Here is a 21,787-nt window from a genome sequence, read left to right as displayed (position 1 = left end):
CACCATCTTCCTTTGCAGGATCCTCACACAGCAGAGGAAACTGGACTCAAAACCTTGGCTCCCTGCAATACCTGAGGGATCAGGCAACGTAATCCAATTAAATTCTCCAGTTTTCCCTGCAGGGAGAGCAAGAGGCCACTGCAGGCAGGTCACAGCAGCATCTCCACAGAGATGGAGAGCAGAATGTGCCAGTGATATGATGAAGTTAAGGTCAGTTGAATCCCATGGTATGTTGAGACAGTGCAAAACTTAGCCTGGGCTGTGATAGAGACAAATAACATCATTCACAGCTTTCCAAGCCATTGGCTCATAGTTTCTCCCTTTGGAAACCTAAGGGAAGACACAGGGAGAAAATGTCAAGACTCATTAAAACACTTGCAGGTCTGCAGAGAGTAGCAAGTCATCACAAATAATCATCATAATAATTCATAGTAAATAAACCATCACAAGTAAATTCATCATAGAACCAGCAAATAAGTGGTTATGAGAGCTGAATAGACCAGACCAGGTAGTTGGCAAGGCCCTGGAGACTTTCCACCTAGACAGATTGATCAACTTTGGCTTCCTCCTTTTCCTTCCTCCTCTCCATGTTCTGGAGCCAGTTCTCCATGAACTGAAATGGAAAGAGGCAGTAACAGGATGACATTAAAGGGAGCCTATTCTACAAGAAAACCCCAACAGCCCGAAAAACACAAGAAGAAAAAGGACAAGAATCTTTGCTGGCCAACAGAAAACCATGAGAGACATCCCCAGCAGCTGGCTGGTCTACAGTGTGTGCTGTGCCACTAAGTAGATATAATGGCATAATAAATAGGATGAAGAATGAGCTAAATAAAGGTCAAATTATAACCTAAATAGTTTCATCTCCTCAGTAGGTTTTGGTTTGGTCTGTTCCACCTAGTGCAGTCCCTAACAAAGTGTGGAGACACTGCAGGGGACAGCAAGAGTCAGGAGGAAATAGGAAAATAGGTAGGAAATATAGCAAAAACCCTGTCCTATTTTGCAGTTAGGGGGAAGACTATGGTCACAAGCCATGCTCAGGGGCAGAGAAGAGACCTTAGCCCTGTTTAATTTGCTAATCCACACTTTCCCCTGCCTAATGCATTGTATTTATAGAGCTTGGTTGAGCTGAGAGGGTATGTTTGGGGTGAATAACAAGGAAGAGGAGTTATGGAAGATACCAGATTGTCTGCACAAACACTTGTGGTATAAACTGTGGAGGAATAAATTCAGGATGGGGTTTAGAAAGTGGCTTTTTCAAACCACAACCATGAGGTGGTGAACAGACTGCTGATCTGAGTGGTGCCTAGAGAGAGCTTGAGTGGACACATTCATGCCAACCCCACTAGTGCTACTTTGCAGTGCCATTCCTCATCCTACACTCATCAGTTCGACTTTGAGCAGCAAGTCTTTGTTTAAGCTGGGAGATGAAGACTGGCTCCTGGTGCATCCTGAGTGTATTTCCTTTTCTGCTGTGCTGAATTTTGTAGAAGAGAAACCTGGAAACAGACACACGAAACGAGCTGTTCTGGGCAATCAGAGACAGGAACTGGATGCCAAGCCCATTGTGAGCTTAATGGAGGCATAATCTGATGGGAACACAGTGCTGTCATGCTCAGGGGACCACTGTTATGGGAATGCACCCAGGACTGAAGTGATACCTTGCAATGGCACTGCTGGTGAACTGCAACCATCTGGGCAGAGTGGAAGCTGACTTTCATGACCTCCCAGGTTAGGATAAATCAGAAATCACAGCGCCAAGTCTGCACCTTAGCAAATAAACCAGCACTAAGCAGGTTTCTCTAGAGGTCAAGGTGTAGGGCAGACTGCTTCCTCCAACCCACAGGAAGGGGACTGGAGCTCCCAGCTCTCCCATTTCCCTAGGCTCCCTGGTAAGCATGGCCTGTGCAGTTTCAGCTCATGAGATCATCTGCTTCCCTAAGGTTGGGATGGAACAACATTTCACCACTGGTGGAAACCTCAAAGCAAAGCAAACCCACTGAAGCCATAATTATGTCTTTATTGTCCAAGGCCAAGCTGTGTGCGGCCTGGCAGCGTGCCTTCCATTCTGCAGAGGCGATTACAGCTCTACATTAGACATTGCGGGCTGGGGTTTGTAGTGCTGTTGTAATTCAGCGAGGGGCATCTCCATTCACATCACTCTCTTGGCAGTGCTGCGAGGACCATGTGTATGTAGATCCCATAAGGAAGGACTTTGGTGCCTTTCTCCCAAGCAAGTCCCTCCTGGCCACCACATGGAGCGATGTAAAAGGGCTTTGTGTTGCTTGTCAACAGGAATGCTCCAGCTGAGACTGGAAAGGGCATGGATGAGGTGGGTACACAGTTGAGATGAGGCAGCAGGGAAGGAACAGTGCAAAGGAGGTTGGTATTTAGGCTAGTGAAGAAGTGTGGGGCTGGGGTGGGACTTACCAGAAAGAAGTTTTGGATGTGGAGCTGTCTAGTGAGGAAGGTGGAAGAGCTGGAGGAAGAAAGATGGATTTGCTGAGAGGAAAGCCACCCTGGTGGCAGGATTAAAGCCATGTGGGTGTAGTGACATCAAAGCAGAGGTGCATATGGAGTATGAGACAAGGCTGGTTGAGCAGACAATTGTGATGCTTGAGGACATCAAGGGAGCCCAGGGCTGAGTTGTGTGGAGGGGGAGAGGTCATTAGTGGGCCCAGGTGTGACCAAGAGAGACTCTGATGGAGAGGGAGAGAGAATGAGCTCTTGAGTGAAACAGTAAAAGGCAGAGTTGAAGCAGGGCTGCTTGTTAAGTGAAGAGGAAGGAATGAGAAAAGCTGAGTCAAGATCCAGAGAGGATGAGAGGAGGGGCAAGAGGAGAAGGGTTTGAGAAGGGCTGTGTCATCAAAGCAATATGTTACAGTGAAGAGAAGAGAGGCAGGTGAAGGGATTTGAGGTCTTTTGCCTCAGAGAAGAGTACATAGGCTGGATGAGAGATGAATGTGGAGACTGGAGGAGAAGTGATGAGGAATGGATGGGGCTGTTTGTTGCTGGAGACTAAGGTAAGGGACAGTGGGAAAAGGAGGGAGCTGGGAAAGGGTCTGTGTTTCACATGGCCAGCATGGGATGGGATATAGGAAGAAGGAACTGATTGAATGCTGCAAAAACACTGTGAACATAGTGCCTCCATACTCTCCCTCCTGCAGAGCTGGAGAGAGGAGCCCTGCTCCCTTGGGGCAGAGGCTGTCCTTTGTAGTTGGCCTTACGACACTTGCTCTCATCCACAGCAGGCTTTCCTACACCAACCCTATTTCTTCCCCTTCCCCTCCCTGAAGATTTCATCCAAAACTAGGAGCATGCTAATGGACTCTTGAATTGTTTGGCACTTACTTGCCCAAACCCATCGCTCACCCCATGTGTGTGTGTGCAGAACAAGTAAACTCCAGGGTCTTTTTTCACGTCTCAACATTTTTAGGTCATTGGGGAAGGAATAAGGTGTTTGAGTTAATGCAGGGTGACAGGTAATAGGGAATCAGCTGAATAACTCCTAGGAGTTTAATGCTGATGGACAAGAGGCGATGAGTTTCACAGGAGTGTGTAAAGAGCCCTGGGTATTCATGACCACAAGGAACTCCACTGACTTTGCAGGAGTGGCAAAGCACCACCTTGCAGTCAGGGATCTGTGGTTGGCCCTGGCTGAAGGGAACATCCAAGATGTGATGAAGCTGATGGGATTTGACAGCTTCTGTGTTTCTGGTCAGAAGGCTGCAAGGTGGTGGTGGTGGTTGGACCACAGAGCAGATGATGTTGGGCTGAACCATGAAGAGAGGGCTGAGAAACTGGCACAGGCTTTGTCAGAGGAATATGCAAGGTTCAGTGCCATGAACCATTGGGCTGTGTCTCTCTGCATTGAATAAACAATGCAAATCCAAAGTAAATGTTGAACTAGCTAAGAATAACATGTCAGCCTAATCCTCAGACACCAGCAGCCAAGGGAAGGAGAACACCGCACAAACCACACCAGATATTTAGAGTGGACAAGAGCTCTGCTAATAAGCAGATATTATCATGCCATTGTTGCAAAACTGTGTTTCTTTGCCACAGAACAGGCTGTCCTGACCCCCTTCCCTGGGAGGGGTGAACAGAAACTGAATTGACTCTATGGGGCAGCAGTGGTTCATGGAAGTCCTCAGGCTCCTTAGTGCATCTTGGCCATGCTTTGATTTCATGGCATGACGCAAGGCCTTGTCCAGTTGAGTTTCTAAGGAAGATCTGGGTATGTGGGTGTGGGATGAGATGCAGTGCATCCTCCAGTGGGGTTTATTAGGGGAAGGACTAGGGCATGCTCTAAAGAACACCTGGGACATGTCTAGCACATGCTCCTGTTCTCTAACATAGACACAGACAGAATGAGCAGAGAAAAGCTCATTATGGGAAGAAGCTGATGATACCAAGACTGCTTAGGATGCAGAAGTAATGGGAAGCTTTGTTGGGTCCAAAGCAGTGCAGGGGTCAATGGTAAGTTGTATTTAGATACCACAGGGGTAGTTTATCCACCAGGTTGGGATTCAGAGGCTCTTCCAAAGTTCCCTCATGAACACTTGAATAAACTGTTTCACCCTGTGTCACCTCAGTGGAGCAGGGACATCACTGCCTCCTTCAGCAAGGTTGTCCCCATTTCTATATGTACGTGTCTTGCTGTGCACCACAGATGATGACAGCAGTCATGGGGAGCAACAAACTGCTTGATGCAACTGCAAGGTGGCAGAGCTAAAGCAAATGAAGGGAAGTCCAGGCACTGGAGCGTGTTGTTCCAGGATGTACCTGGGGCTGAGGAGAACTCATAAAAACATCATGAGTATGGAAACAGTCACTGCAAAATACTCAAAACGACCTGGTTTCAAGCAAAAGCCAGGGAGAGGCTCCCTACAGCAGTGACCCATGTTATTCTGCAGGAGATATTCAGATCCTCCTGGTCCAAATCCTCCTGGAGTTCTCCCTGCCCAGTCCTAGAGGAAAGATAATGGATGAAAGGGCCTGATTCCTCCAGGCAATCCTGTGTCATCTGATGAGCAGGCAAACACCTTTCCCATCCCCAGCTCTGCCTGTCCTGGTGTGACAGGGAGGCTTCTCTGATGAGGTAAAATGCTTTGTGCAACACCGATGTCTTTTGTCACATTAAGGACAGAGTATTTCTGAGTGTCATGGCTCTTCCACATTTAGGGAAAAGAAAAATGAGCATCCTGAGTTGCCATGGCAAATAAAATAGCAGCAGCCCTTCTTAATGCCACGCTGCAAATACTTCAATATTGAATGACTGTAATTTTGCTTCGGAGTCTGGAAAATAGATTCAGAGACCAACAGAACAGGAGCTGATGAAAGTAATTTTGCAGCAGTCTCTTAAGCATCCCGTAACCCAGCCAGGCAGGCAGAAGCCAGAAAAACAACAAAGCTTATAGTTAGGGGGTTTTAGAAGTATCTTGAAACAGGAATTGGATTGTAGATGTGCTATCAATGCATTTACTAGGGATGTGGGTTTGCTACTGATTAATGGCAGGGATGCCTACAGCGTACATCTCCATTATTTATGAAGTATTGACAGTGCACATGGCAGAGGAGAAGTCCCAGTTTTCAGCACAGTGATTTAAATACCTCTTTGGAGCGATGCTCCTTCAGGGGAAGTGTTGAATGTGGTGAATAGCTTTGGGAAAACAAAATCCTTCTGATTCCCTTCTTTTTCCTGATGCTTTCTCCCTATTTCTCCTCCATTCCCCTGTCTCAGCACTCTGAGCAGAAATGCTGTGGTGACTGGAGAGACTAAATTGTCTTCTCTGTGGCAGGGCAGAACTTCACTTCATACCTCCATAACTTAGCCTTTGCTTGATGTGCAATCAGCCCATGCTTGCCTACGCTTCTTCCCAGGGCAGATATTTCATGCCTCGATTGCAATGGAGAAGAATGACAGCTCTGGCAGACTTTGCTGACAAGGAATGAGAGGAAGCTGGACTCTGTCCTTTGCCACTGCTGTCCTGGTCATCCTTGGTCAATAATGCCTTTCTGTGTTGTCTTTTTGGACAAGGAAGCTACATATGGGTTCAGTATCCCACATCCAGAGATGCTGTTCCTCACCAGGTTGCCTACCTCCCACCATGGTACATGGGGTAATAACAGACTGAAGTGTCATTGCAGCTGCCCAGCACTGGTTCTGCCAAGCTTCTCAACAGCACCTTTTATCAGTGGTAAATACACTTTAAAGATAAAAGGCTTCCAAGTGTCTCACTAAAACTCAGTTCAGCTGAAACAGCATCTTCTCCCCCTGCCCAAAGTCAGGCTGTGATGGATGAGAAGGTGTTAGGCACAGCAGAAAGACCTCACAGACACCTAGCCTGAGGAAGGGGTGATGTGTGCTCCTCCAGCTAGAACCAGCTCACAACATCAGAGTTGGAGGCAATGGCAGTAAAGGAATAGAAGAGAGGACCACCTGCAAAATGCTGTTAATAGTTGGACTTGATGATCTTAAATGTCTTTTCCAAATAGTTGATACTATGATTCTATAGGGGAATGTCCTAGAGGAAGAAGAGGAGAGAGCTGGAGAAAGGCAGAGATAAAGGGAGTCTGTCTCCTCTCAGACCCAGGAAACATTAGGGAGCATCTTTGGACTCACAGCAGAGCTGGGCTGAAGCCTGATCCTAGCCCCCTTTGCACTCTGGATGAGAAAACCAGCATCAGTCAGATCCTTAGGCTACATCCTGGACTAAGGGGGGGAACTATAAATACACTATAAATGGGAGGAATGTGCTTAGTCTTTACCTAAGATACTTATCAACCAACCAGCAACCTGAAGTGGTGGATTCTGGATTATACACATCTACACTGTATATATGCATGTTATACACACATAAACATTATTCTGGATTATTACATGTATACACGGAAGAGCATTAGCAAAGAAGAAGAATTCCCCATAAAATCCTCTGGCTATCCTACTGAATAAGACTCCTCTGAGTGTTTCGTTTTGGCCACTGAAGAGGTATCTGCTCCAAAGCCCAATCAATGCATTTAGAATATATTTAGTGGCTTGTCCCATTGCTGAATTCAGCGTCTCGCAACAGGAGAAAGGAGAAGCTGGTGTTGGCTTTCTGGGGGTCTCAGAAAGGTGGGAGTCTGCGGTGAGCAAGGGGTGCAGGAACATCCGATTTCCTTTTTTCCCTGTCTCTAAAACAGAAGCAACCAAATGAGTCATTACAAATAAAAACAGAAAAGTTGTGTAGAGAATATAAAAAGGTCCCTCCAGAACCGAGCTTTATCCGCTCCTGTATCCTGGTGTTGAGAAAGGATGACAGATTCTTTCCCTTGCAAAATACCAGTGGTAAGTCTCAGAACAGCATGTTGAGATGCCAGTTTCTCCGGGAGATTTCTCATTCATTCACAGGCCTGGAATACATGGTGTGCTTCAACCACTGGGCAGGCTTGTACTGTCAAGTGTTCGTTCCTCCCTGTGGTTTTGGTGGCTGAACAAGCTGGAAATCAGGATTACTCGATAGTCTTCTGCCCAGCTCCAAATTGTCCTGCTCTTTCCCTGCAGCAATCTCTTCCTTTAAGAAAGCACCACCAACAACCAGTGACAACAACCCCCTTAAGGACTTGAGAGCTTGTTGGAGACAAATCAGAGATGAGGACCTCAGTGCTGCACTTGTGTGCAGAAGACCTCAACTCTCAAACCGAGGTGAAGACTTGGACACCAATAGGCGAATGAATTTCTATTTTCCAGGGCATTTTGATGAATTTCTATATAACACAGCCTGGTCCTACGAAGGGTTCAGCACTCTTACAAGGAACAGGCTTCTCTTGGCATGTCAATGGATTGGTCAAGCCTCAGTCTCTGGAGGTGGCTTGGATGGACTCTCACGTTGCTAGGACCGTTTTCAGTGATGTGAGTGCTCACAGTCCTCTAAAAGCACTAGAGCTGGTCAAGGCACCCTTCCCTCTGTGGTGTTACTAAAAGAAGGGCATAGAGGTAAAGCCAAGCATTTGGGACAGGAAGGGAAGGCGCAGAGGTTATAAAGAAAGCTTCCACCTGTGTCTTCCCAAGGGTATGGCATCTCCACAAGTACCCTATTGAGAAGGAGACTGCTTTAAGCTTAATGTAGGTTGCATGAGTGCAGTTTTTCACCCCTTTCCTCCCAACACAGAGCACCCACGACTGCTTCCCCTCTGCAAATCACACCACTTTGGAGGGCTGTAACTTTATTGTTCCTTCTCTCTCCTTTCTCAGCCCCTGTCATGGCTGGTAATGCATTCAATCACTTGGCATTCATTATGCCATTCACGTCCTACAGAGAGGGGTTTCTCTTCTTTGAAGGGCACTTGTAAGATGGGGACAAACTTTTTAGTAGGTCCTGTAGCAGTAGGAAAAGGAGTAATTGCTTAAAATGGTTTAAACCAGGGTAGATTCAGACTAGATGTAAGGAAGATTTCTTTTATGATGAGGAAACACTGGACCAGGTTACCGAGAGAGGTGGTAGATGCCCCATGCCTGGAAACATTTATGGTCAGGTTGGATGAGACTATAAGCACTGAGATGTCCCTACTCACTGCATGAGGGTTGGACTAGATGGCCTTTAAACATTCCTTCCAACCCAAACCATTCTGTGACTCCTCTCAGAGCAGCAAAGACTGTTCTCTGGCTTGTGGGTTGCACACAGAATACCCCGAGAAGACTTCTCTCTTTCTCCTCGAGCCCTTGTCCCACTTACCCTGCTTGCTTCAAAGCCATCCCTGCAAGACTAGGTATGTCAACAAGAGAAGGATGTCAGGGCTGGTGAGAGCAACCCCTGGTTCCTGCGGACATTTGCTGCAGAGATGGTTTTGAAGGCAGGTTTTCATTATGTGGGAAGTGTGTATCCAAGCTGTCCTGCAGGGTGGCGTGGTGCCTGTATTTACAGCGCTGGCAGCTTTCAATAGCAATCTATTTTTAATGAAACCAAGCTGGAATGTGGTGCCTAAACCCTTGATTTAAGGCAGATTTCTAAAGGGAAGATTTACGCAAATTTGCTTGATTGGAAATTAATTACTCCAACAGTCGAGTTCAGCTCAAATAATCTCGCAGAGACGGCCGCAGGAGTCAGATAATTCATGTCAGAGAGAAGACATCAATTTACATTCCTTACATCTCCAGTTGGAAGGCTTCCTAATTCTGGAGCAAGCAGGAGGCATCACAAGCAAAGCAAAGGGGGGTTGTAGTACACTGAGTCATTCCCCAGACCCCTCCTGAGTTTCTGAAGTGGGGAGCCATTATCAGGTTTACTCCTGAAGCGGAGGGGTGTTGTGGGCATGGGGAGGCTCTGTTGGGCTCTGGTCCTGTTTGCATTTCACAGCTTCTCCTCCATTTCCTGAGCCATTAGCCAGATTTGGGGAATGGGAGAGGAACTGAGTCAGCTCCAGCGCTCTGCAGGTGATGGGGATATGCAGTGTTTAATGTCACCCAGCATTACAGCATTGGTTTAGCCACAGAAGGTGATTATTTCCCATTTAATTGCACTCCAGTCCTTAAAGTGCAATGGGAAATCAGCAGTGTGGTAGGCACTTAAAAGATGTGAGTCCTTCAGCCTCCCAGGACATTCCAACCAGGTATTTCACGTCTTTACAGCAGGTTTAAGACATGGGGCTATCACTCCTCTATCTGTGTGCATGATGAGTTAATGCTCCCATCTCCTCACCACGACAAGGAGTCACTTTCTGGGTTGTGTACACCTATTTTGGGTGCCGTGGTTTAGTGTGAGGTGTCCCTGCCCATGGCAGGGGAGTGTGAACTGGATGATCTTAAGGTCCTTTCCAACTCTAACTATTCTATGATTCTATGGTTTTATGATTCTATGATCATCAGCTCTAGGACAGGTTTAATTGCCAGTGAGCATCCTCTAAAAGCTTGAGGGACATGTTATCTCAAGTCCTGACCAGGATAGCATCTAGTTTGGCTTTTTCTAAGGGTCAAAACCTGCCCCTGCTCACAAGGCCTGAATTTGGGCATCGCTGTCTCTGAACCTGAGGCAGGAGGGAGGCAGCAGGGACCAAAGAGTGGGGAGAATAGAGTCAGGTTGGGAAACCCAGTGATGCATTGGCATGGTGCCTGCCTTAGCCCATCTCTCACAGTTGGAAGTGATTAAAGAGATGGAGTTCTCCTCCTTCCCCTGCTGCGTCCCGCTGGGCTGTCCAGGTTGGCAGAGGCTGTGGTCTGGGTTTCTCTTGTTCTCTCAGCTGAAATGCAGCTCCCGTGACAAAGAGGGAGGCTCTGGCTGCTTTATTTAAGCTGTTCTCAGCAGTGTCTGCACCTCCTCAGCCTCTCCGCTGCCTCATGTGCTCCAAGGCTGTTTTCCCTGCCATAGTCACTGTGCTGCACTTCAGGAAACAGACCCAGCATAGGAAGGATGCTCCAAATCTCTGGAACGCTGAAGGCTACGCTTCTCTTTGAAGCTTGCTTGTTTATCCAGCCTTTTCCAGTTTGCTGTTGATCAGTGTGACATCTCTTCTCCCCCGCCAAATGCACTTCAGGAATTTCTCTGATCCTTTCCTTAGCCAGAGCAGAAAGCAGGACGAGTCATCCCTTCTCCTTCCAGAACTCAAAAATAGAGACTTCGAACCGAGCTGTTGCACTCTTGAGCTAGAAATGACACCTCAGGGATGGGTATTGGGGTTCTCCCTGTTTGCCCACAGTTATCAAGAGCTTCACAATCATTGTGACTGCAGACCACAGGCTAAGAGCTGCTGAAGGACCTACCACCTCCTTGAAGGAGCTGCTGGATTTGGTCCCAGATACCCACCTTGCTAAAACATTGGCATCCCAACGGGGTCCAGCTCCAGCCCAGTGCAATGTTATTAATGCATGAAAAAGGAACATAAAAATGGTCATCTGTCCTGGACTATAATGTCACTTTGCTCATTTTCCTGCCAGTGTGCAACAGGAAAATATAGGAAAATATTATAGGAAAGTATTATAGGAAAATATAGGAAATATAGAAAGGTTGTGAGCAAGTCAGCCCAAACTTTGTCTACATATTCTTGCCTCCAGTGAGCACAGGTTAGGATGCTGAGGTCTAATTCACCACGGTGCTGTGCAGTCAAGAGGATCCAGACTTTTCTGGAGTGTAATGTGGAATTTAATGACTGCTAGCTGTCTTCCAGTTTCTTAGAACTGACAAGTGGCTTTGAAACACATTGGGTGCAAACAGATGAGCACACCATGGAGCACAAACTGCTTTTCCTAAGGAGAGCTGGGTAAGACTAAATAATGGGAACATTAACAATGGTGAATAGAAAAGTATCTTGTTTTCCTACCATAGGATGCAATGTGTATAACAAATAACATAGAACACTAAATCTGCTTCGAGAAAGTGGCTGACAGCATCCTTTTAAGCTAATTAAAGTAATTCTGGGTAGCTTTTCCTTGCTTGAAATTAGACAGGGTAATTGTACCGAAATTTAGGTCACTCTCAGTGCACAGACTGCATTTAGCGATGCAGGCTCTTTGACTAATGTGACTGCATTTGCCTGCATTCATTAATATCTACAGATTCCTCTTTGTAGATAAATTTATCCCTGAACTGAAGATGAAAGATGAAATGTGGAGGATTGCTGCTGGTTGTTCCAGCCAATGAGTATACATCCTCCTTTGAGCTTGAGGAAGGAAAGGATGGCCTATATTCTGTACGGGAGATGATGAATAATTTGACACAGATAGGAAGATTGTGTTTTCTCTTTTGTTGTTCACCATGGTCTAATTAGTTCAGCATTAATGGGAATTAAGTGTCCTATTTAGCTGGAGTAGGTGCCGATGCTAATGTTATTCCTGCAGTCAGCTGCATTTGATATTTCTGAGCATGGGGTCTTAGGCAAGAGAAGGCACCTTGGAGTGATTCCCTCCTTGTTGAGGAGTCCAAGATTTCATGTCTTAAGTGGACTTTCATGCAGGCACCACAGGCTTTCATGTGGCTTTGTCTCCTCATTCGAGGAGCAGAGCTAGCGCTGGGAAACTGAAAGGCAGTAGAAGAGGACAGGGGTTTCAGCAGGCTCGTGACTCCTGGCTTTACATCAAGGTTTTGGGGAGGAGTGGAAGGAGTGACTCAGTGTCTGGTGGAGGTTGCAGCAAGGACAAAAAGCAAACAGACCCCAATCTGATGGGGAAAAAAGCACTTCCTACACCTGAGAAATTCTTGGCCAACACCAAAGAAAAGGTCAGAGCAAAAGGATGTCAAACCTCATTCATCCCCAAGTCCATCTAGCACAGTCCACAGAAGGCGAGGAGGGGATCATTAGATAAACAGTGAAAGAAGGATGAGAAGCACAGTCCCTTTCCCCTGCGGCACCCACCAGGCTTGCAGCAATCAGCAGGTTAGAGATGACAGCTAGAACATCAAGTTTTGTTGCTAGTGTTAGAGCCATCCTCCAGCAATTTGGTAATTCCCCCAGGAGCCTATTGATGTTTTTGTCCTCCTTGATAACCAAGACACTGTGTTCCATCAGGGTGCAGCACACTGCATACGAAGAGAGTACTCTCTTGTACCTGCACTTTTGGCATCTTTGGATTAAATTAAACAAGTATCTGCCCACTGTGGCATGGGCTTACATGTTGGATTGATGGCTCTTGATGACAACTTGTCATCTGAGGAGCCTTACTGATCTCCTGTAACATAAAGGGTGACCTTAAGCTGCTTCTGGAAGGATCTTGGGACTTACTGTTTTGTTTCTGTCATTGTGGTCCTGGAACCGAGTACATCTGCATGTGTTTCCCTGTACGGATTAGATGACACTGCTTCACAGTTAAGGACTGCAATTTTGTATGGATTCCTACATGTATTGCAACTGTGGCAGTGAACATGCTGTGTTGCTCCTGATCTATGTTCTCACTTACATGGAAGTGAGAAAAAGATCAATTCTGTGGGATGTAGGCTTGTCACAACTGGAATCAATAACTACGGCAGTCAGCTTTAGCCCATGTGTACATCAGTTTTCAGAAACAGCTGAAGCAAGGACGGTAGTATCTTGTTTGTAACTACTGTGACGGTTTTTCCCCATGGAAAACTTGGAGGTTTTTTTTTTTCCATTGAAAATAATATTTCAATATTTTAATTGAAAAAAAATCCCAATTTTTGGAAATATCACTGAAAGCAGCCCCTTTGTGGGCCTTCTGCACCATTCAACTGCAACAGCTCATGGCTTTTCCCTTCCCATGCCAGCTCCCCTCAGGGTACATGATGAGTTTCTGTGGCTGTGGTACGTCAGGGAATCTTTTGTCCAACTGAAGTCCTTTCAATGAGAAGTAAAACACTAAAACACTGCTTCCAGGAAATGGAATTAAATAAAAAACTGGTTAATATCTTTTTGTCCAGTTTTATTATTTGTAGTATTTGAGAAACTCAAAAGTACCAGTTGTGGATACAGCTCAATCTATGCCAAGTACGGTGTAAAGGAGAGAAAGACAGTCCTTTTCCCAGATTGCTTTCAATTGATGTGCAAGACAGGAGACATTAAAATGGTTTTCCAGGAAGGTTCCCAACTGCTACTGCTGATAATGAGGCTGGCACCTTTATTGGTGGACATCATGGGTTCTTCTATCCAATTTATAAGGCTGTTATGGCCTGGAAAACACAAAGATCGTTGCAGTTCCTTGTATTTATGGCTAAGAGCAACCTCTCCTCTCTGTTGTCAGATTACTCCCTTGGGTTAACACCCTCTTGAATTGCAATCACCACATCATTTGTCACCAAGGCAACCTCAGCATCCACTTTGGGAATCCGGGTGCACATGGCTTTAGCTTTGCCTGTTGGCTCTGAAACACTTCGTAAAACTGCCTGCGATACTTCCCTAAGAGGGTCTGCTTTTCCAGGGATAAATAACCCTTTGGAGAAGGCAATTTTCCGCACCCAGATGGGAAGTCTTCAAATTATAAGAGACTGGTTTAACTCTGTCCCAACCTGCTGAATTTCTCCGAGCTTTAATTACTCATCAGCGCAGGAACAGCCAGAGTGTGCCAGAACCAGTGGCCAGCTTTGCTCCCGATCTTTGCTTTTGACATGAATCATTTCCAGCTGTTTCAAAGGAAGATGTAAGAAACGCTCCGCTTGATAAATTGTGCAATTTTCCCACAGGGGAAGTTTCATCCTAATGGGCTGTTGGTAGCTTGTTTGTGCTCTGCAGTACAAGAATTGATATCCCTTTTCAGACCCATCTAATGTAGCTGAAGATGCTCCAATAACCAAACAAATACCATTTTCTTTCATTTTTAATTCTCTTTCTTTCCCTCCAATCTTTCTAACCTCTGAGCTTGCATAACAGCTCTTGGTGATGTGTTCCACTGCTTAATGGCTCATTGAAATCACACAGTTTAAATTGATGAGGTGCTCTGTCTTTTAACTGAGTTAGGTGGGTTGGATTGCGGGTTTTTTTTGTCTAGATATGATGAAAACAGTAAAATAAGGGATTCCCGGCCTGCTTTCTCAGAAGCATCCATCATTTTGTGCCTTTCTTTCATGTTCCCTCTTCTCCCTCTCTGCCCAACGAGCTGTGAAGTCCCCGAGGCAGGGGAAAGCCTTGTTCTACTTTCTGGTCTGAAATTCTTCTGAAACGTGGCAAAAAGAATTCCACCTTTCTCAGTAGTGATGTGAACATGGGGAAGAGCCAGAGAAAGTATCCCCATCCCTGGCAGCGCTCAAGGCCAGGTTGGACACAGGGGCTTGGAGCAAGCTGCTCTAGTGGAAGGGGTCCCTGCCTGTTGCAGGGGGTTGGAGCTGGATGAGCTTCAAGGTCCCTTCCAACCGAAACCATTCTATGAGTCTATAAAGCATCTCATGTGTGCAGAAGGGCTTGTGGTTCCAGGAGGAGTTTTGCAGGAGCAGAGTGGTTTCATAGAGTTACATTGGGTTCATTCTGTTTGCCACAGAGAAAGACAAACCCTTTTCTCCCAGGTTTTTGCATTGAAAGAAGGAGGAGAGAGAGAGAGAGAAGGAAGCTGCATTCAGGCTTCATCATCCGGTTTTATTTTGACTTATGGGCTAAACCAAGTCAAAACAGGATGAAGCAAGATACTGAGAAGTTGAATAAAATCCTTTCATTCCAAATAGTGATGAGATTAAAAAAAAAAAAAAGAGAGATATTTCAGACTTTCAGCTTGGAATTCATATTTTTTTTGCTAGAGATTTTAGATTTTTTGGAGGAACAAATATCCTTCTTGCCCAGAAAGGCCAGACTGAAACCTTCAAATGTCCCTATCTGGAGATAGAATGAATTATATTCTGGTTAAGAAAACTGACTGGGGCTTAGGGAATGTGGATTTATTTCCTGGCAGGGTTACAAGTCAACTCGATAGCTTTGAACAAGCCGTTTGGAAATACATCTTACCACGGATTTAAGCATCATAGTTCTAAGTGCTTCATTCCTCCTTTTTGAGGTGCTTGCTGCCTGCAATGCGACTGAAGTCCTTGAAGAGAAACGAACGGAGGCCAGGGAAAGCATCCATATGGGAACAGCAGATTTTTAGTCTACCAGATTTTCTTTTTCAATGTGCTTCATCTGTTTTAAGCTGGCAACCCTTTCCTGAGAAAAAGCCCATCCTCCCGGGGTCCTTACAATGCACAGGGATGAACAAAACTGTATCATGTGTATAATCTGTGCACAGATAGTTGAAATGCTGGGAGAGATTGGTTTTGCCCTGCGGTCATAACGGGGTCTGCAACATAGTCCTCCTGGATATCTCTTTGCTTTAGATTAATGCTCCATTCCTAGCAGTGTTCAAGGCCAGGCTGGACACAGGGGCTTGGAGCAAGCTGCTCTAGTGGAAAGGGTCCCTGCCCATGGCAGGGGTTGGAACTGGGTGATCTTAAGGTCTCTTCCAACCCAAACCATTCTGTGATTTTAAGGTTTTATGTTAATAGGATTTTGGGACTTTGTTGACTTCCTCCTTGGATTCCTGCAGGTATTAAGACTTCCACTTCTAAAATATATAAACAGTATTTTCCTCTACAACTGCAGGATTTTCCCTGCATTAATGTCTCAGGAATATGGTTTCCTACCTCTCTCCAGATGGTTTTCGAACCAAAGGGGATGATACACTTAGTTATAGGGTGAGCATGCCCAAGATCAGCCACGAAGCTCACACTGCAGAAATAGTAGATGGGCTCTAAGAACTGCCACCGTTTTTATGGTGATGGATTTTTCATACCAGAAAAATGTTCTTGGGTGAAAGATGTCCTGCAGAGATGGATAAGAAAGGAAAATCTGACTGTTCTCCCACTGCGACATGGTTAGCTGTTCCTCCTATCCATGGACTGATGCCACTGCTGAACCTGGGTACCGTATCTGGGAAAGCATCTTGATCCTGCTCCCACCTGCTGAAAACAAGCCTACAGGCAAGTTTAGGACAAACTCTGGAGCCAGGCTGAGAGAGCTGGGCTGGGGCAGCCTGGACAAGAGAAGGCTCCTGAAGGGGAGACCTGAGAGCAGCTCCAGTGCCTAAAGGGGCTGCAGGAAAGCTGGAGAGGGGCTTGGGACAAGGGCCTGGAGGGCCAGGCCAAGGGGAATGGCTTGAACCTGCCAGAGGGGAGACTGAGATGAGCTCTTAGGCAGAAGCTCTTCCCTGGGAGGGTGCTGAGGCGCTGGCACAGGGTGCCCAGAGAAGCTGTGGCTGCCCCATCCCTGGCAGTGTTCAAGGCCAGGTTGGACACAGGGGCTTGGAGCAAGCTGCTCTAGTGGACGGGGTCCCTGCCCGTGGCAGGGGTGAGAACCAGATGAGCTTTAAGGTTTTTTCCAACACAAACCAGTCTGGGATTCCATGATTCTAAATATTTAATACAAACCAAAGACAGGTCCACACTCCATCGCACCTTGAGCTCAGCAATGTATTCTCCTAGCAGAAAAAAGCTGCTGGGGACTGCTGTCTCTTGCTGAAGTTTTGAAGCTAGCTGCTCTATCAGAGTCTAGAGTCACCAGTCCCTTGGGAATAGTGGGACCCATCTGTTTACTGAGCTCTGCTTGTCCAGGGCATGACAAGGAACTTGGCCGGGTTGGTTTGAGGAGGCTGTTTTGAATCTTGCCTCTTTCTTGTGGGCTCGCGTCGGGGCAGAAGTGAATTCAGAGCTGGTCTTTGATGCTGCCACTTGCTGGCAGCGTGCTGCAGATGTGGACGGGTGGTTCCTGCGCTGCAAATGTGCTGAAGGCATGGGCAGCGGGCACAGTGACACCAAAATAAATGATTTCTCAGGAATGGGGTGGGGACAGCAACAAAACCTCTGCATTATGCAATTGCTGCCAGCATTACAACAGATTTAAAGCAGCTGCTGCTGGCTTTCCCTCTTTGTTTTCATAAACCGGTTGTTTGTCTCTTTGCTAGGTCCTGCTGGATGAGGTGGTGGGGAAGGAAGAGGGGATGTGTCAATGGGGAGCACAGGGGTGGTCAAGTGAGGGGATGGTGCCCAAATCTGCTGTCTTTGGTAGAAGATGGCTTGAAGCTTGGATGAGCTGACATAGACAGCAGTGCTCTTGTCATCCCTGGAAAGGAGCGGGAGCATAGGAGGTCCATAAAGAGGGAGTGGTAGGGTTGAGCCAAAAGGATGTTCCTGGAAACACCAGCTGGAGAGGAACAAGTTGTTGCCATCAAGGACAGACAAGAGGCAACGCTTGGAAGCTGAGGTACAGGGCAAGGAGGGTTGAAGCAAGGTCTTTGGTTCCACAAGCAAACAGGAGGGGAAGTCTGATTTGGTTTTGAAGTGGTAAGATATGGACAGAGGTGGTTCAAAGGTCTATGGTGACACCATGGAGGTGACCTCATGTTGCAGAGTGGTGACTGATCCCACTGAGGTTGGGTTTGGCTGTGCTGGCTTTGAGACGGTGGTTGAACGGCTCAGCAAGAAGAGAGGTAGAGGGTGGGATGGTGCAAGATCCACTTGCAGGGAGTAAGGATGCGATGCACTTATGTATGAAGATTAAAGTAGCAAGAGATCATAGAATCGTAGATTGGTTGGGGTTGGAAAGAACCTTAAAGACCATTTCCAACCACCCTTCCAAGGGCAGGGACACCTTCCACTAGACCAGGTTGCTCAATGGAGTGAAGGAAGGAAGAAAGAAAAGAGAAGGGAATCAGGTAACATGGGAATGTCTACAGCTGAGCAGTTGAGTGTCCTCTCCTCCTTCCAAGCAGGGTAATTTCACAGTTTCAGATGCAGCGAGGTTTTAGTGTCACTGCTTTGAGCAGCCTGCTTGAAACTGTCATAGGATGAGAGAAACCCCCATGCCCAAACCAAAGTCAGTACCTACACATGCAGAGCACCTGCCTGTGGATATGGCTCTGCCTATATATCCCAAAGGGAAGCCTGGCATCATTTTCCATCTCACCCCAGAAACAACATCTCTGGCACACAGCACTGTAGCAGCACCATGGGCCGTAGCTTCAAAACTCAACCATTAAAAGAAATGACATGATATCCCTGACCCAGGCTCTTCCTCAGTCCAAATATCTTTGCCTTCAGCCTCATATTGCTGCTTTTATTCAGCCCAAGTATTCACCAGCTTCTTTCTATTCAAATAATACTAAAAAGATGCTCATGCAAGGGTCAGCATGTCTTAATGTATAACGAATGTTTCAGCAAAACCCCAGGAGCAATCAAATCATCACTCAAATAGAAAGAGTTGAGCCAGATATCCACAAAGAAGCCTTTTCCATCATTCCAGGAAATAGTCCCTCAGCTGTCTCCAGCAATCCTATTGTGAATAGATGTCTTTTGCCACTTTCCCAGAACATCCACAAATGCAGGGGGTCCAAATGCAGGGAGGACAGTGCAGGAAAACCAAGATTTAGAGTCTCAATGGAGGCAAAGAAATTGCCCTGCCACCCAGCCCTCTCTCTTCAACCGAGCTGGAATGAGCTCCAGCCCTACCAGTGATCCTCATAGTGTGGGACAGAGAAAAAGTGGGTCTTTGGAGTTCCTTTAGACTTTGGGCAGTCATTAACTGCATAACTGGTGCAGTTTAGGTGCTGCACAAGGGATCTCAGAATCCAGTCCATGATGAGGCTGGAGACTGGGTGGTAGCTGAATGCTGCAAAGCGTTTTGAGCACTTATTTCCTTCCTATTTGTTGGGTATAAGGAGGAAGTTCTTTACTGTGAGGGTGCTGAGGCACTGGAATGGGTTGCCCAGGGAGGTTGTGAATGCTCCATCCCTGGCAGTGTTCAAGGCCACGTTGGATGAAGCCTTGGGTGCCATGGTTTAGTGTGAGGGGTCCCTGCCCATGGCAGGGGGGTTGGAACTGATGATCTTAAGATCCTTTCTGACCCTACCTATTCTGTGATTCTATGATTCTAAGTCCATCTTCCATTTTGCAATGAATGTATAAAGCAATTGCCATAGAAAACACCTCTCAGCCCATCAGCTCTCCATTTTCCAAGGCTGGATTTTATCTGCACAGTTTGTTTGCTCTGTGGGCTGGTAGCCACATGTGTGCAAGGTCTCTTGGGTTTGCATATTGCCCTGAGCAACCAGCTCATTGCTGAGCTTTGTGTTTCCAATCTCACTGTCTCTTTCATCTTTCATGCTAAAAAAGGGAGCAGACACCTGCAGAGCTGCCATTTCTTTTTAACTCTTTGAGCTTTTCAGGTGGGAAGGTCAGAAGAAGGAAGAGCTTGCTCCACACCCTGGGTTTCTTACCAGCCTGGTGTTTGTTTTCACACTAGAAAAGCTTTGTAGATAAAGTTTATACCTGAATCCTCACTCATCTGCCTGAGACAATCTTCTTCCCACAATCCATAGTCTCCCTGTACCCACAAGGCACCCTCACCCTGGGTCAGGGTGTTAAACTAGACAGAGAATCCAACACAGCAGCAGACGTGCTGGTTGCACGTACTCTTTGAAACCCCGAATCCTTCCCCTGTTCTTTGATGGGCTTTTCTGCCCTGGCAAAAGGAGATCCAGATGTGGGTCTAGTTCAAGCAGAGGTGATCGCCACATGCTGAGGGTCAGTCTGGTCCATCAGGCAGTGTCTCCCTGTGTCAAACCATGTATTTTGCAACCTGTCTCCATAGGCAAAGCAATATCTGCCCTTTGTGGAGATGCCCTCTCCATCTCCTCTCCCCCCTGCTGCCTGGCTGGCCTGGATGCATTCAGCCAGCTCCCCACCAAACACTCCCCTGGGATTTGCAGCAATAACAGTGCCAGCTGGTGGAAATCTTTTCCTTGACTTAACCACCTCCCGATGAGAAACGTTCCTGTCTGTTTGTCAGTCGGCTTCTCCCCACCAGCACGAGGTCCTGGCAGGGTGCCCCATCTCCATAACTCGCCCTGCAGCTTTCTCTGTGGGGTGAAAACAACTGGGCAAATTAAGAGAAGAAAAAGGATTCCATTGAAGACTTAAACACAAAGAGCTCACTTTTGGCTTAGGCAGCCTCTGAGCCGTAATTGCAGACTGACCGAGTGTTGTGGGCAAGTGTTGCTACACACTGCCCCTTTTCTTATGCTCATCCTTAGGCATCAACTGCTATCACCCTGGCCAGAAGATAGGACGTGAGGTTACTTGGACCTTGGCTCAGCTGCTGTGGCTGCTCTTTAATGTGGGCTTAGGTCTGTGTTTCTTCAAGTACATTAGAACTAGCTTGCAAGGACCTAGAAAGAGGTGAGCTGAAGCCTTCCCTTCCATGTTTTCCCTTCTGCTTATTTAGTTTAAGATTAAAATCGTGTATTTTATGGTGTTTGGTGTTTGTATTGTATTAGTGCTGTGTTTGATGTTCTCTATTGGGTTTGTATCATGCCCCTCTTTTTCCTTGCTTGTTTTTAGCCTTAGAAACAGAAGCACTATACATTTCTAGTCACATTATCCAGCTTCCACGTGAACTAGAAGTTTTCCAGTCCCTAAGGTGAAAGGATAATTATGTTATCTCACCAAAACCCCCTTCTTTCTCCTAAAGGAGACTTCTGAGCAAATGAACACTTTGCTGCAACAAGGGTTTATAAATACTCTGAATAGAAATTGCTTCTCATTTCTTATTATCACCGTTTCACTCTGGTTTTAGTTCTGATTTCACAGCTGTCCTAGTTGGAGGAAACTATGGCAATAAACAAGGTTTAGAAGCCCTATACTGTATGTTAGTGATGTTACAGCAGCAAGTGCAACAAAATGTAGAAAATCTTATCAAACCTTAAAATCCATAATATACATCCAAGTTAGTCAGAAAAGGAATCAAACATCACCTGTCCCTTTTTAATTCAAACACATAGGGTGGTTTCCTCACCCAGCTGAAGCTCGCTGTGCACCACTTAACTTGGGAGTTGTAGGGAATATTTTAGCAGCTGCTTCAGCCAAGTGACCTCTCCAGAGCTCTTAGTGGGGTGCGGGACTTTGTCTGTGGCCATTGTTTCGTTCTCCTTTCATTTAGCATCTCTTTCCTTTATGTTAGTAAAAGCACTGGGTGAGGGAGTGATGCTGCAAGGGGAGGTTTTAGGCTATTTTAATGCAAGCCAGAGATGGGGATAGCAGGCTGAAGGGTTGTGCAAGAGGCAAAACAGCTCTACCCACGTTACCTGAGCATGAAAGGGCTCAGAAAAAGCCCACAAAGATGAAAGAGGATTTGAAGCAAAAGCTTATAGTGCTTTTTCCCTTACAATACTATCCTGAGAGTTTTAAGGAGCTCTAATATAAATAAAGAATTGGGTTTCCCACATATTGCAGCACTTCATTATTAGAGAAAAATAGAGATGGACTAAGTGCAGATACTCTATTTATTCACAGCAGTTATTATTGGAGAACAGTGTTCACATATAAAAAAGATTTTTACTTCAAATGCTTCCAAG

The sequence above is a fragment of the Pezoporus occidentalis genome, unplaced genomic scaffold, assembly GCF_034315485.1.
Source record: "Pezoporus occidentalis ecotype Australia unplaced genomic scaffold, CSIRO_AGI_Poc_V1 ctg217, whole genome shotgun sequence".
Lineage (NCBI taxonomy): Eukaryota > Metazoa > Chordata > Aves > Psittaciformes > Psittacidae > Pezoporus > Pezoporus occidentalis.
This window is presented reverse-complemented; position numbering follows the sequence as displayed.